The sequence below is a fragment of the Cucurbita maxima genome, unplaced genomic scaffold (assembly GCF_002738345.1).
Source record: "Cucurbita maxima cultivar Rimu unplaced genomic scaffold, Cmax_1.0 Cma_Scf00034, whole genome shotgun sequence".
NCBI classification, from domain to species: domain Eukaryota; kingdom Viridiplantae; phylum Streptophyta; class Magnoliopsida; order Cucurbitales; family Cucurbitaceae; genus Cucurbita; species Cucurbita maxima.
The window spans coordinates 850,611-866,835 of record NW_019272050.1 but is presented as its reverse complement, the minus strand read 5'-3'; the positions used below and the strand labels follow the sequence as shown (position 1 = coordinate 866,835).

The 16,225-nt window shown below is 36.0% G+C and overlaps 2 long non-coding RNA genes across 3 annotated transcripts; one reads left to right on the top strand and one right to left on the bottom strand.

The window, feature by feature from the left end:
• Nucleotides 1–1,073: 1,073 nt before the first annotated feature.
• Nucleotides 1,074–13,090, bottom strand: LOC111467445. Its single transcript, XR_002714557.1, has 5 exons — nt 12,845–13,090; nt 11,956–12,698; nt 2,074–2,161; nt 1,629–1,723; nt 1,074–1,237 (listed from the first exon to the last, which is right to left on the bottom strand). It is a non-coding gene; the product is annotated as an uncharacterized LOC111467445 (long non-coding RNA).
• LOC111467444 lies at nt 7,284–11,809 on the top strand. Of its 2 annotated transcripts, none has more exons than XR_002714556.1 (3): nt 7,284–7,778; nt 7,811–10,747; nt 11,631–11,809. It is a non-coding gene; the product is annotated as an uncharacterized LOC111467444 (long non-coding RNA). The 2 variants fall into 2 exon arrangements; XR_002714555.1 differs by having other exon boundaries at nt 7,811–10,862; nt 11,517–11,809.
• Nucleotides 13,091–16,225: the final 3,135 nt, after the last annotated feature.

Sequence of the window (16,225 nt, the reverse complement as noted above, 5' to 3'; positions counted from 1 at the left end):
AATTAGAAAGAATGATAATAATATTAATAAAAAAAGGTTAGAAATGAGAGCCACGTCATTGGTATCCATTTTTTCTCTCTTTTGTTTTCTCCGGCGACAAGGGTTTTGTTAGCTTCAAACGTTCATATCGTCGACGGTTTTCCAGGGTCAAAGTCATAACGGTCTTCAGAGCCGTTACCCGCCATTCCCGGATGCCAGCTGTCTCGACCTGCGCGTGTTTCACTCGGACTTACGTATATCTCCCGTACTCACACTCATACTCACACTCTCTTCTTCAGCACATTCTCACATTAGAATCAGAGCGCTCCATCAACGGCCTCTTCCCTTTTGAGTGTTCGCTGCTGAAACCAAACGCTAGATTGTTACCAGACAATCGGAGGATGAGAGAGCAGAATTGAAAGAAGTTTCTCGCCTCGTCTCGATGATGAACAATAGAGGTAAACTACCTTCATTCTGCCTAAGTTTTATGGTGGTTTGGTCGCTGTTCTGGATTGGAAATTTTAATGGTGTAGTGATGATTCTGCTCTCTCTTCCTCCGATTGCCTTAAAATTTAATTTCAGCCTTTTAATTTTATGCGTAGTTTGGTCGCTCTTCTGGATTTGAAATTTTAAGGGTACAGCCGGCTGTTCAGATTTGGGGGTTCACTTGAAAACTTCATAGGTTATTCTTATTTAGGGGTTAAAAAATAATTGAAGTGAACAAAATAAAATGATCCAGTGGTCAAAAGAAGCTAGAAAGGATATAAGAAGGCATTCCAATTGATAGCATCCTCTGATTAAGTTATCAATTGTGACATATATGTAGATTCTTCCCTATTCAAACGTTTTATCGATTTGAACAACATTCAGTTCTCAGTGTTTTATGTTTTCAATGTGTGAATTAACCCTGCAAATTTAAGGACGAACTTCGTTTTATTTTTTAATAAGTTTAGAGTTAATTTTTTTTTGACATTTTCTCTGCATTACATTTTTTTTAAAGGTAGAAGAAAGAAGTTGGTCAGCTGAAGAGGAAAAGGCAGAGTCTAAGAAAGAATTTGATGCAGAGTCTAAAAAGATGTACGTTTCTGATGGAAGTGAATTTCAAATGTGAAAATTCCTAGAAAGCATGTTTTCTATGGTTTCTTTAGAAGTTTTTGTCTTGCTAGCTTGCTTCATGACAAGGTGCAAAAATATTGCAAAACTTTCAAAGTTGATATTTGGTGCTTGTTTAACTCCGTGCACGAGAGTATAGATTGGCCTATCAAATTTGGATCATGTAAATATTATTTTAGATGATTCTATTCACACACTTCAATTCTTAAGAATAACAAGCTAGAATCAGTTCTATTTACGGGTCAAACTTTAAAAAAAATGCTCAATGTTCACTTTTAGGTTTCAAATTATCCATATCTCATTGGTTTATCATTATTGCTCATATTTCCTTTGCTAATGCAGAAGATTTTGGTTAGTAACTATGTTGTGGAAATTTTGAGATGGAAATGCTGGACATATATGGAGATAAATAAAGTTGAGGTCATTCTACAAGGAATCCAACTCCGGTTGCTACTTTGAACACTCCATCATGTAAGAAATTTTCTATTTGACATCATGAACTTCCATATGTCCGGTCTGGGTCTAGCAGGAATTACATTTTTGGCAATATTGTGATCCTAATAAGGTTAGATTCCTATGCTTAATGTCTTTGTTTTTCTTTTTTGATGTTCTTTATGCTTCTGATATCATGCTACAATAAAGGATTATAATGAATGCTAAAGTTGAAAGAGGTTCATGAGTAAGGAATTAAATTACTCTTTTGTTTTATAAACTTTTTAGGTAGTTATGAATAGATCCTTTTTTTAGAAAGAAAAAAAAAAAAATGAAAGGGAAGCTTTCATTAAGATCAAATAAAAGAATACGAGAGGAACACTAGAAAACCATCCCAAGAGGAACCCAATTGACCTACAAAAGTGCTGAAATCAAGCAAAATAAAACCTTAAGGATAGTTTAAAAGAAACGGGTGTCATATCCCAAGTGGATCCCAATTGACCTAAAAAGATACTCCAATCAAACAAAATAAGATTTAGAGGTAATTACAAGAAGTTGTACACACTCCCCCATACAGAAGTGTGATCTAATAAGGCTAGACTGCACCCCAAGATCTTCCAATCCTTTCCTATTGTTTCTTTCAACATAAAGATTCCATAAAATTTCAAGTAAGTGGATGAAGAAGAAGCTCTTCCACCATAGGAGAGATGATCTAGATCCTTGGTCATTCCTTACAAAGGATACAACACTAGGGCCTATTCTAAAGTGGTGAATTCCTTTTTGTGTACAGAGTTCTTGTGATTTTTTTTGAATTTGAGATAATGATCAAGCAACTAAGCAAGGAGGTTTGTTTTACAGAAAATGAGAAAAAGGGGTTGTAAAGATTTGTAAATTGGATGGATCATTAAGATGATGGATGAAGGCACTTCTTAGATTTGTCAATGAGTTTCCGTGATGAATTAAATGAAAAAATAACACTAGGTATTATGCACATAAAGGAGGAAATATTATGTGTACAGTGGTAGACGTGGGGTTACATATTCAAATAGACCATTGGAAAGTGAAGAATGGCTGTAATCAGATGTATTATGTCATAAGAAGTATGAAAGAATTTGAATTAAGGATGATTGGAAAGCGAAGAATTGTTGAGTCAATAATTGGTGCTAAAGAAAAGTTTAATTGCTTTTTAGTCTAATCTTTTGGATTTTTTGAGTGTGAAGGTTATGTATGTAAGGAGGGAAGGAAGATAAAGTTTGGATACAAGAATTTTGTGTTTAAGTATGTGATTGGAGTCCCAACTTTTTGAGAATTGACAATCTTTTTAAGTTTCTAAGTTGAATGGTTATGTATGGAAGGATAGAAGAAAGTTAAATTTGGATACAAATTTTGGTTTAAAGTATGTAAGGAAGGAAGAAAGATAAAGTTATAAGTTAGAATCGTCTATGGTTTCCTCGAAGAATTAGATGAGATGATATCCTTATATAAAAAGGAAAACAATCCACTTGAGTGGTAAATGGAGGACTATTTATTGGAATATCCAATTGGAAGTCGAAGAATGATTAGAATTATGGAATAAGATGTCATATTTCATAAAAAGTAGGGTTAGAATCCAGGAATAAGATGTCATATTTCATAAAAAGTATGAAAACATTGAAAAAAAAGACAATTGGAAAGAAGAATTCTTGGAATCAAGGAATAAGGTTCACAAAAATTAGTTGGTGAAATTTGAGAGGAAGGAAGCAATCGAATAAAAGAATTTGCTTAATTGGTTCTAATGAAAGGTTAAATTAAGTCGTATTTGGTTTACAAGTGAGATAATGGATAATCTTTTGGACTTTTTGAGTTTGATGGTTATGTATGAAAGGAAGGAAGGAAGATAAGTTAAGTTAAGAGCAGTCAAGTATGCTACTTACAGAGTCTTTGTACTCATTTTAGTTCTCTCATATTTTTAACAAGCGACAAGAAGCTGGTCGAGGTTGGAAGTGGATCTGGAGCCAGTGCCATATAGAGTCATTCAACTGTTTAATGTTTTAAGTTGTTTTATTAACGGGGGCCAATGTATTTAAACTCATAAAATTTATTTTGAATAAAATTTATTTTATGTTTTTGTTTTAAACGGGAAATATTTTACCGTTTTCTTTGTCTTTTCAAGTTTTTTATATAGTCGCAACTCGTGACAGAGTAATATCAAAGTCAAGGTTCTTTATGGGCCTCTATGGGCCTGCTCGAGAGATGCTCCACCACAATCAGGAATGAACAGCCTTAAGAGTTTAAGATAAGGATGCCACAAGGCTTTTATGTGTTTGATTAACTTTAGGGTTATTGTACAAGCTAAGATAACCTTGACCCCGAGGACAAGTAGTAACCCCAAGAGTTCATAACACCAAGATGAAAGAACTAAGACATTAGGCCCTCATAAAAAGGATGGTCTCAAGAGAAAGCAATCTTTACAAGGCGAAGAGTTGTTTCAAGGATTACGAAACCTAGTAACACCAAGGAAAGAAGGACTTGAGACCCTAAGAACCCACTAAGCCTGGTATAAGAAGGAACAAGAGAAGTCTCTAAGATACAACCTTGAAGGAACAAAGTGGATTATGTCAAAACTTGTTGGGTACAAGAAATGAAATATGCTCTAAGCTATAAGGAAAAAACACAAGGATGACCAAGAAAGACTTGTAAGCTCAACAAAAGATGTTTAAAAGACGATCAAGAAAGAAAAATATACCAGAATAAGTATGTGGCCTTAAGGAAGGACAAAAGGCCATAAGGGAAAATTAGAAAAACGTGTGGAAGGAGGACAAACCCATGCAAGGACCCTCAAGGAACTTGGAAGGACATAACTAAGATCAAGAACTACCTTAAGGCATGGTAAGAAAAGTGAGCATTCAAGGACAAAAGTTTTTAAGAGGGGGAGAATTTGTAAGAGATCAAATACGATTAAGAGATACTCGAGTAAGTTTAAGGTGCCCAAAAAAGGATTAAGGGATATAAAAAAAGGATTAAGAGACGGTAGAAAGGTCAATGGGCCAAAGGAGATTTTCAATGCCCTAGCAATGAATTATAAGGATTCAAGCCTTTGAAAAAGAAATAGTATTTACTCTAAGAAAATAAGGAAAGACGGAAAGGACTTAAGACCCTAAGAACCACCGATAAGCCTTGTACAAGAAGGAACAAAAGAAATCTCTAATATACAACTTTGAAGGAACAAGGTTGTTTATGTCAAAATTTGTTGGGAACAACGAAGGAAATGCGCTCTAAGATATAAGAAAAAACACAAAGATGAGCAAAAAAGACTTGTAATCTCAACAAACGATGTCAAGAAGACAGTCAGGAAAAACAAATACCAGAATAAGGCAAGAAAAAACAAGGGAAAATTAGAAAAATATGTCGGAGAAGAACAAGCCCATGCAAGGATCCTCAAGGAACTTGGAAGGACATAAGTAAGACCAAGAACTCCTCCAAGGCATGGTAAGAAAAGTAAACTTTCGAGGATGAACGTTTTTAAAACGGAGAAAATTTGTAAAAGATACTTGGGTAAATTTAAGGTGCCCAAGAAAGGATTAAGGAATAAACAAAAACGACTAAGGAATCCAAAAAAAGGATTAAGAGACCCAAATAAGGTTAATGGGACCGAGGAAGAGATTTTCAATGCCCTAGCAAGGAATTATAAGGATTAAAGCCTTTAAAAATGGATTGGAAAAGAAATAGTATTTACTCCCAGGAAAGATGGAAAAGACTTAAGAACCAAAGAACCCACCAATAAGCTTTGTACAAGAAGGAACAACAGAAGTCACTTAGATGCCACTTTGAAGGAACAAGGTTGATTATGTCAAAACTTAGTGGGTACAAGGAAAGAAATATGCTCCAAGATATAAGAAATAACACAAGATGACCAAGAAAAACTTGTGATCTCAACAAAAGATGTTAAGAATGCTGTCAAGAAGAACAAATACCAGAATAAGCCTTAAGGCAAGACAAAAGGTCACATGGGCAAATTAGAAAAACATGTCGGAGAAGGACGAACCCCTGCAAGGGGACCCTCAAGGTACTTGGAAGGACATAACTAAGACCAGGAACTCCCCCAAGCCAGGGTAAGAAAAGTGAACTTTCAAGAATGAAAGTTTTTAAGAGGGGGAGAATTTGTAAAAGATCAAGTAAGATGAAGAGATCTTCGAGTAAGTTTAGGGTGTCCAATAAAGAATTAAGGGATCTAAAAAAAGGAATGATAAAGATTCAAGCCTTTGAAAAAGAAATAGCATTTACTCCCTAGGAAAGGACTTAGGACCCTAAAGCCCACCAATTAGCCTTGTTCAAGAAGGAAGAAGAGAAGTCTCTATGATGCAACCTTGAAGGAACAAGGTTGATTATGGCAAAACTTGTTGGGTACAAGGAAGAAAATATGTTCCAAGATATAAGGAAGAACATAAAAATGACCAAGAAAGACTTATAATCTCAACAAAGGATGTTGAAAGACTTTCAAGAAGAACAAATACGAGAATAAGTACATGGCCTTAAGGTAGGACAAAAGGCCACAAGGGAAAATTGGAAAAGAACGTCGGAGAAGGACATACCCTTGCAAGGGGACCCTCAAGGTACTTGGAATGACATAACCAAGACCAAGAACTCCCCCAAGCCATGGTAAGAAAAATGAACTTTCGAGGACAAAATTTTTTAAGAGGGGAGAATTTGTAAATGACCAAGTAAGATAGATGAAGAGATCTTCGAGTAAGTTTAGGGTGTCCAAAAAAGGATTAAGGGATCCAAAAAAGCGATTAAAAGACACAAGAATGGTTAATTGGCCAAAGGAAGAGATTGTCAATATCTTAAAGGAATGATAAGGATTCAGACCTTCGAAAAAGGTTTGAAAAAGAAATAGCATTTATTCCCAAGGAAAGGACTTAAGACCCTAAGAGCCCACCAATTAGCCTTGTTCAAGAAGGAACAAGAGAAGTCTCTATGATGCATCCTTGTAGGAACAAAAGGTTGATTTTGGCAAAACTTGTTGGGTACAAGGAAGGAAATATGCTCCAAGATATAAGGAAGAACATAAAAATGACCAAGAAAGACTATGCTCCAAGATATAAGGAAGAACATAAAAATGACCATTTGTTAGAACAGCTTCCATTGAGTCTCTGCACCTACCCTTTTTTTTGTTTTCGGAAAGAAAGACTTGTAATCTCAACAAAGGATGTTGAAAGACTTTCAAGAAGAACAAATACAAGAATAAGTACATGGCCTTAAGGTAGGACAAAAGGCCACAAGGGAAAATTGGAAAAACATGTCGGAGAAGGACATACCCTTGCAAGGGGACCCTCAAGGTACTTGAAAGGACATAACTAAGACCAAGAACTCCCCCAAGCCGTGGTAAGAAAAGTGAACTTTCGAGTACAAATGATTTTAAGAGGGGGAGAATTTGTAAGAGACCTAGTAAGATGAAGAGATCTTCAGGTAAGTTTAGCATGTCTAAGAAAGGATTAAGGGATCGAAAAAACAAATATTAAAAGACACAAGAATGTTTAATTGCCAAAAGGAAGAGATTGTCAATGCCCTAAAGGAATGATAAGGATACAAGCCTTTGAAAAAGAAATAGCATTCGAAGGAAAGGACTTAAGACCCCAAGAGCCCACCAATTAGTCTTGTTCAAGAAGGAACAAGAGAAGTCTCTAAGATGCAACCTTGAAGGAACAAGTTTGATTATGTTAAAACTTGTTGGGTACAAGGAAGGAAATATGCTCCAAGATATAAGGAATAACATAAAGATGACCAAGAAAGACTTTTTGTTGATGAAAAGACAGTCAAGAAGAGCAAATACCAGAATAAGTACAATGTCTTAAGATAGGATAAAAGGTCACAAGGGAAAATTGGAAAAACATGTCCGAGAAGGACATACCCTTGCAAGGAGACCCTCAAGGTACTTGGAAGGACACAACAAAGACCAAGAACTCCCCCAAGCCATGGTAAGAAAAGTGAACTTTCAAGGATGAAAGTTTTTAAGAGGGGGAGAATTTGTAAAAGACCAAGTAAGATGAAGAGATCTTCGAGTAAGTTTAGGGTGTCTAAGAAAGGATTAAGGGATCCAAAAAAAGGATTAAAAGACACAAGAATGGTTAATTGGCCAAAGGAAGAGATTGTCAATGCCCTAAAGGAATGATAAGGATCAAGCCTTTGAAAAAGAAATAGCATTTACTCCGAAGGAAAGGACTTAAGACCCCAAGAGCCCACCAATTAGCCTTGTTCAAGAAGGAACAAGAGAAGTTTCTAAGATATGCAACCTTGAAGGAACAAGGTTGATTATGGTAAAACTTGTTGGGTACAAGGAAGGAATTATGCTCCAAGATATAAGGAAGAACATAAAAATGACAATTTAAGACTTGTAATCTCAACAAAGGATGTTGAAAAGACGGTCAAGAAAAGCAAATACTAGAATAAGTACATTGTCTTAAGATTGGACAAAAGGCCACAAGGGAAAATTGGAAAAACATGTCGGAGAAGGACATACCCTTGCAAGGGGACCCTCAAGGTACTTGGAAGGGCATAACTAAGACCAAGAACTCCCCCAAGTCATGGTAAGAAAAGTGAACTTTCAAGGATGAAAGTTTTTAAGAGGGGTAGAATTTGTAAGAGACCAAGTAAGATGAAGAGATCTTCGAGTAAGTTTAGAGTGTCCAAGAAAGGATTAAGGGATCCAAAAAAAGGATTAAAAGGCACAAGAATGGTTAATTGGCCAAAGGAAGAGATTGTCAATGCCCTAAAGGAATGATAAGGATTCAAGCCTTTGAAAAAGAAATAGCATTTACTCCGAAGGAAAGGACTTAGACCCCAATAGCCCACCAATTAGCCTTGTTCAAGAAGGAACAAGAGAAGTCTCTATGATGCATCCTTGTAGGAACAAGGTTGATTTTGGCAAAACTTGTTGGGTACAAGGAAGGAAATATGCTCCAAGATATAAGGAAGAACATAAAAATGACCAAGAAAGACTTGTAATCTCAACAAATGATGTTCAAAAGACGGTCAAGAAAAGAAAATACCAGAATAAGTACATTGTCTTAAGATTGGACAAAAGGCCACAAGGGAAAATTGGAAAAACATGTCGGAGAAGGACATAACCTTGCAAGGGGACCCTCAAGGTACTTGGAAGGACATAACTAAGACCAAGAACTCTCCCAAGTCATGGTAAGAAAAGTGAACTTTCAAGTATGAAAGTTTTTAAGAGGGGTAGAATTTGTAAGAGACCAAGTAAGATGAAGAGATCTTCGAGTAAGTTTAGGGTGTCGAGGAAAGGATTAAGGGATCCAAAAAAAAGTTTTAAAAGACACAAGAATGGTGGTTAATTGGCCGAAGGAAGAGATTGTTAATGCCTTAAAGGAATAATTAGGATTCAAGCGTTTGAAAAAGAAACAGCATTTACTCCCAAGGAAAGGACATAAGACCCTAAGAGCCCACCAATTAGCATGGTTCAAGAAGGAACAAGAGAAGTCTCTAAGATGCAACCTTGAAGGAACAAGGTTGATTATGGCAAAACTTGTTAGGTACAAGGAAGGAAATATGTTCCAAGATATAAGGAAGAACATAAAAATGACCAAGAAAGACTTGTAATCTCAACAAAGGATGTTAAAAGACTTTCAAGAAAAACAAATACGAGAATAAGTACATGGACTTAAGGTAGGACAAAAGGCCACAAGGGCAAATTGTAAAAACATGTCGGAGGAGGACATACCCTTGCAAGGGGACCCTCATGGTACTTGGAAGGACATAACTAAGACCAAGAACTCCCCCGAGTCATGGTAAGAAAAGTGAACTTTCAAGGATGAAAGTTTTTAAGAGGGGTAGAATTTGTAAGAGACCAAGTGAGATGAAGAGATCTCCGAGTAAGTTTAGGGTGTCGAGGAAAGGATTAAGGGAGCAAAAAAAAAGTTTTAAAAGACACAAGAATGGTGGTTAATTGGCCGAAGGAAGAGATTGTTAATGCCTTAAAGGAATAATGAGGATTCAAGCGTTTGAAAAAGAAACAACATTTACTCCCAAGGAAATGACATAAGACCCTAAGAGCCCACCAATTAGCCTTGTTCAAGAAGGAACAAGAGAAGTCTCTAAGATGCATCCTTGAAGGAACAAGGTTGATTATGGCAAAACTTGTTGGGTACAAGGAAGGAAATATGCTCCTAAAATATAAGGAACAACATAAGATTGACCAAGAAAGACTTGTAATTTTAACAAAGGATGTTGAAAAGACTATCAAGAAAAACAAATACGAGAATAAGTACATGTGTTTAAGGTAGGACAAAAGGCCTCAAGGACAAATTGGAAAAACATGTCGGAGAAGAACATACCCTTGCAAGGGGACTCTCAAGGTACTTGGAAGGACATCACTAAGACCAAGAACTCCCCCAAGCCATGGTAAGAAAAGTGAACTTTCAAGGATGAAAGTTTTTAAGATGGGGGAATTTGTAAAAGACCAAGTAAGATGAAGAGATCTTCAAGTAAGTTTAGGGTGTCCAATAATGGATTAAGGGATCCAAAAAAATGATTAAAAGACTCGAGAATGGTTAATTGGCCGAAGGAAGAGATTGTCAATGCCTTAAAGGAATGATAAGGATTCAAGCCTCTGAAAAAGAAATAGCATTTACTCCCAAGTAAAGGACTTAGAGACCCTAAGAGCCCACCAATAAGCCTTGTTCAAGAAAGAACAAGAGAAGTCTCTATGATATACCTCGAAGGAACAAGGTTGATTATGGAAAAACTTGTTGGGTACAAGGAAGGAAATATGCTCCAAGATATAAGGAACAACATAAGATTGACTAAGAAAGACTTGTAATTTTAACCAAGGATGTTGAAAAGACTATCAAGAAAAACAAATACGAGAATAAGTACATGGGTTTAAGGTAGGACAAAAGGCCTCAAGGACAAATTTGAAAAACACGTTGGAGAAGGACATACCCTTGCAAGGAAACCCTCAAGGTACTTGGAAGGACATAACTAAGACTAAGAACTCGCCCAAGCCATGGTAAAAAAGTGAACTTTCGATTACAGAAGTATCTAAGAGCGGGAAAATTTGTAAGAGACCAAGTAAGATGAAGATGTCTTCGAGTAAGTTTATTGCGTCCAAGAAAAGATTAAGGGATCCAAAAAAAAAAAATTAAAAGACACAAGAATGGTTAATTGACCAAAGGAAGAGATTGTCAATGCCCTAAAGGAACGATAAGGATTCAAGCCTTTGGAAAAAGTTTGAAAAAGAAATAGCATTTACTCCCAAGGAAATTACTTAAGACCGTAAAAGCCCACTAATTAGCCTTGTTCAAGAAGGATCAAAGTGAGGTCTCTAAGATGCAACCTTGAAGGTTGAGGGTGTACAAGAAAGGATCAAGGGATCAAAAAAAAAAAAAAAAAAAATTAAAAGACCTCAGGATGGTTAATTTGCCAAATAAAGAGATTTTCAATGCCTTAAAGAAATTATAAGGATTCAAGACTTTGAAAAAGGTTTGAAAAAGAAATAGTACTTAGTCCATGAAAGGACTTAAGACCCCTAAGAGCCCGCCAATAAGCTTTGTTCATGAAAGAGTAAGAGAAGTCTCTAATATGCAACCTTGAAGGAACAAGGTTGATTATGGCAAGACTTGTTGGGTACAAAGAAGGAAATATTCTCCAAGATATAAGGAACAACATAAAAATGACCAAGAAAGACTTATTGTAATCTCAACGAAGGATGTTGAAAAGACAGTCAAGAATTACAAATACCGGTAGAAGTTTGTGGCCTTAAGGTAGTTAAAAAGGCCATAAGGGCAATTGGAAAAACATGTCGGAGAAGGATTAACCCTTGCAAGGTGACCTTCAAGGTACTTGGAAGGACATAACTAAGACCAAGAACTCCCCAAGGCATGGTAAGAAAAGTGAACTTTCAAGGACGAAAGTTTTAAGAGGTGGAGAATTTGTAAGAGACCAAGTAAGATGAAGAGATCTTCGGGTATGTTTTGGGTGTCCAAGAAAGGATTAAGGGATCTAAATAATAGATTAAAAGACACAAGGATGGTTAATTGGTCAAAGGAAGAGATTGTCAATGCCCTAAAGGAATTATAAGGATTCAAGCCTTTAAAAAAGGTTTGAAAAAGAAATAGCATTTACTCCCAAGGAAAGGACTTAAGACCCTAAGAGCCCACCAATTAGCCTTGTTTGAGAATGAACAAAAGAAGTCCCTAAGATGCAACCTTGAAGGGACAAGGTTGATTATGGCAAAACTTGTTGGGTACAAGGAAGGAAATATGCTCCAAGACATAAGGAACAACATAAAGATGACGAATAAAGACTTGTAATCTCAACAAAAGATGTTAAAAAGACAGTCAAGAAGAACAAATACCAAAATAAGTACATGGCCTTAAGGTAGGACAAAAGGCCAAAAGGGCAAATTGGAAAATTATGTTGGAGAAGGACAAACACCTGCAAGGGGACCCTCAAGGAACTTTGAAGTACATAACTAAGACCAAGAACTCCCTCAAGGCATGGTTAGAAAAGTGAACTTTTGAGGACAAGTTTTTAAGATGGGGAGAATATGTAAGAGACCAAGTAAGATGAAGAGATCTTTGGGTAAGTTTAGTTTGTCCAAGATAGGACTAAGGGATCAAAAAAAAAAAAAAAGATTAAAAGACCAAGGATGGTTAATTGACCAATGGAAGAGATTTTTAATGCCCTAAAGGAATTATAAGGATTCAAGCTTTTAGAAAAGGTTCGAAAAAGAAATAGTATTTACTCCTACGAAGGAAAAGATTAAGACTCTAGGAATTCACCAATAAGCCTGGTAGAAGAAGGAACAAGAGAATTCTCTAAGATAAAACCTTGAAGGGACAAGGTTGATTATGACAATACTTTTTTGGTACAAGGAAGGAAATATGCTCCCAAGATATAAGGAACAACATAAAGATGATCAAGAAAGGCTTTAAATCTCAACAAAGGATGTTAAAAGACAGTCAAGAAGAACAAATATCAGAATAAGTACATGACCTTAAAGTAGGACAAAAGGCCACAAGGGAAAATTGGAAAAAACATGTCGGAGAAGGACAAACCCCTACAAAAGGACCCTCAAGGTACTTCGAAGGACATAACTAAGACCAAGAACTCCCCCAAGGCATGGTATGAAAAGTGAACTTTCGAGGACAAAAGATCTTCGAGTAAGTTTAGGGTGTCTAAGCAAGGATTAAGGGATAAAAAAAAAAAGATTAAAAGACGAAGGATGGTTAATTGGTCGAAGGAAGAAATTTTTAATGCCCTAAAGAATTTATAAGGATTCAAGCCTTTGAAAAAGGTTTGAAAAAGAAATAGTATTTACTACCCGGAAAGAAGAAAAAGACTCAAGACTCTAAGAATCCACCCATAAGCCTTGTATAAGAAGGAACCAGAGAATTCTTTAAGATACAACCATGAAGAAACAAGGTTGATTATGTCAAAACTTGTTGGGATACAAGGAAGAAAGTATGCTTCAAGATATAAGGAAAAACACAAGGACGATCGAGAAAAACTTGTAATCTCAACAAAGAATATTAAGAAGACCGTCAAGAAGAACAAATACTAGAATAAGTACATGACAACAAAGAATATTAAGAAGACCGTCAAGAAGAACAAATACTAGAATATGTCAGAGAAGGACAAAAGGCCACAAGGAAAAATTTGAAAAATATGTCAGAGAAGGACAAATCCATGCAAGGACCCCAAGGAACTTGGAAGAACATAACTAAGACCCAGAACTCCCCCAAGGCATGGTAAGAAAAGTGAACTTTCGAGGCCGAAAGTTTTTAAGTGGGAACAAATTTGTTAAAGACTAAATAAGATTAAGATACTCGGGTAAATTTAAGGTGCCAAATTCGTAAGGATTAATGGATCCAAAAAAAGGATTAACAGACCCAAGGAATGTTAATGAGCCAAAGGAAAAGATTTTCAATGCCCTAGCAAGGAATTGTAAGGATTTCAAGCCTTTGAAAAATATTTAAAAACGAAATAGTATTTAGGCCAAGGAAAGAAGGAAAGTAGGACTTAAGACCCTAAGAGCCCACCAATAAACCTTGTACATGAAGGAACAAAAGAAGTCTCTAAGATGCAACTTTGAAGGAACAAGGTTGATTATGGCAAAACTTGTTGGGTACATGGAAGGAAATATGCTCCAAGATATAAGGAACAACATAAAGATGACCAAGAAAGACTTGTAATCTCAATGATGTTGAAAAAACAATCCAGAAGAACAAATACTAAAATAAGTACATGGCTGTACCAAAATAAGTACATGGCTGTAGGACAAAAGGCCACAAGGACAAATTGGAAAAACATGTCAGGGAAGGACAAAGCCATGCAAGGGGACCCTTAATGTACTTGGAAGGGACATAACTAACACCAAGAACTCCACTAAGGCATGATAAGAAAAGTAAGCTTTCAAGGACAAAAGTTTTTAAGAAGAAGAGAATAGGTAAGAGACCAAGTAAGAGTAAGTTTAGGGTGTCCAAGAAAGGATTAAGGGATCCTAAAAAAATTAAAAACCCCAAGGATGGTTAATTGGCCAAAGGAAGAGATTTTCAATGCACTAAAAAAATCGTAAGGATTCAAGCCTTTGAAAAAAGTTTGAAAAAGAGATAGCATTTACTCCAAGGAAAAGTCTTAAGACCCTAAGCCTGGTTCAAGAAGGAACAAGAGAAGTCTCTAATATGTAACCTTGAAGGAACCAGGTTGATTATGGAAAAATTGTTGGGTACATGAAAGGAAATATGCTCCAAGATATAAGGAACAACATAAAGATGACCAAGAAAGACTTGTAATCTCAACAAAGGATGTTAAAAAGATAGTCAAGAAGAACAAATACCAAAATAAGTACATGGCCTTAAGGTAGGACAAAAGGCCACAAGGGCAATTTTGAAAAACATGTCGGAGAAGGACAAACCTCTGCAAGGGAACCCTCAATGTACCTAGAAGGACATAACTAAGACCAAGAACTCCCCCTAGGCATGGTAAGAAAATTTAATTTTCGAGAATGAACGTTTTTAAGAGTGGAAGAACTTGTAAGTGACCAAGTAAGATTAAGATACTCGAGTAAGTTTAAGGTGCTCAAGAAAGGATTAATGTATCTAAAAAAGGATTAAGAGACCCAAAGAAGGTTAATGGACCAAAGGAAAAGATTTTCAATGCCCTAACAAGGGATTATAAGGATTTCAAGCCTTTGAGAAAAAGGTTTGAAAAAGAAATAGTATTTAGTCCAAGGAATGAAGGATTAAAGACCCTAAGAACCCACCAATAAGTCTTGTACAATAAGGAACAAGAGAAGACTCTGAGATACAACCTTGAAGGAACAAGGTTGATTATGTCAAAACTGGTTGGGTACAACGAAGGAAATATGCCCCAAGATATAAAGAAAAACACAAGGATACTAATAAAAATCTTGTAATCTCAATAAAGGATGTTAAGAAGACAGTCAAGAACAACAAATACCATAATAAGTACATGACCTTAAGACAGGACAAAAGGCCACAAAGGCAAATTAGAAAAACATGTCGGAGAAGGACAGCCCATGCAAGGATCCTCAAGGAACTTTGAAGGACATAACTAAGACTAAGAACTCCCTCAAGGCATGGTAAGAAAAGTGAACTTTCAAGGCCGAAAGTTTTTAAGAGGGGGAGAATTTGTAAGAGCCCAAGTAAGATTAAGATACTCAGGTAAGTTTAAGATGCCCCATAAAGGTTTAAAGGATAAAAAAAAAAAAAAAAGAATAAGAGACCCCAAGAAGGTTAATGGGCATAAGGAAGATATTTTCAATGCCCTAGCAAGGAACTATAAGGATTTAAGCCTTTGAAAAAGAAATAGTATTTCTCCAAGGAGAGGAGGAAAGAAGGACTTAAGACCCTATGTACTCACTAATAAACCTTGTAAAAGATGGAACAAGAGAAATCTTTAAGATACAACCTTGAAGGAACAAGGTTGATTATGTCAAAACTTGGTGGGTACCGGGAAGGAAATATGTTCCAAGATATAAGAAAAAATACAAGGATGACCAAAAAAGACTTGTAATCTCAACATCAAGAAAAACAAATACCAGAATAAGTAAATACTAGAATAAGTACATGGGCTTAAAAGCAGGACAAAAGGCCATAAGGGAAAATTAGAGAAACATGTCGGAAAATGGCAAACTCATGCAAGGATCCTCAAGGAACTTGGAAGGACATAACTAAGACCAAGTACTCCCTCAAAACATGGTAAAAAAAGTGAACTTTCGATGATTAAAGTTTTTAAGAGGGGGAGAATTTGTAAGAGCCCAAGTATGATTAAGATACTCAGGTAAGTTTAAGGTACCCAAAAATGGTTTAAGGGATCAAAAAAAAAAAAAAGGATTAAGATACCCAAGGAAAGTTAATGGGCCAAAGAAAGAGATTTTCAATGCCCTAGCAAGAAATTATAAGGATTCAAGCCTTTGAGAAGGGTTTGAAAAAAAAATAGTATTTACTCCAATGAAAGAAGCAAATAAGGATTTAGGACCCTAACAACCCACCAATATGTCTTGTACAAAAAAGAACCAAGGAAGTCTCTAAGATACAACCTTGAAGAAAAAATGTTGATTATGTCAAATCTTGTTGGGTACAAGGAAGGAAATACAAGGAAGGAAATATGCTCCAAGATATAAATAAAAACACAAGGATGACGAAGAAAGACGCGTAATCTCAACCTAGGATGTTAAGAA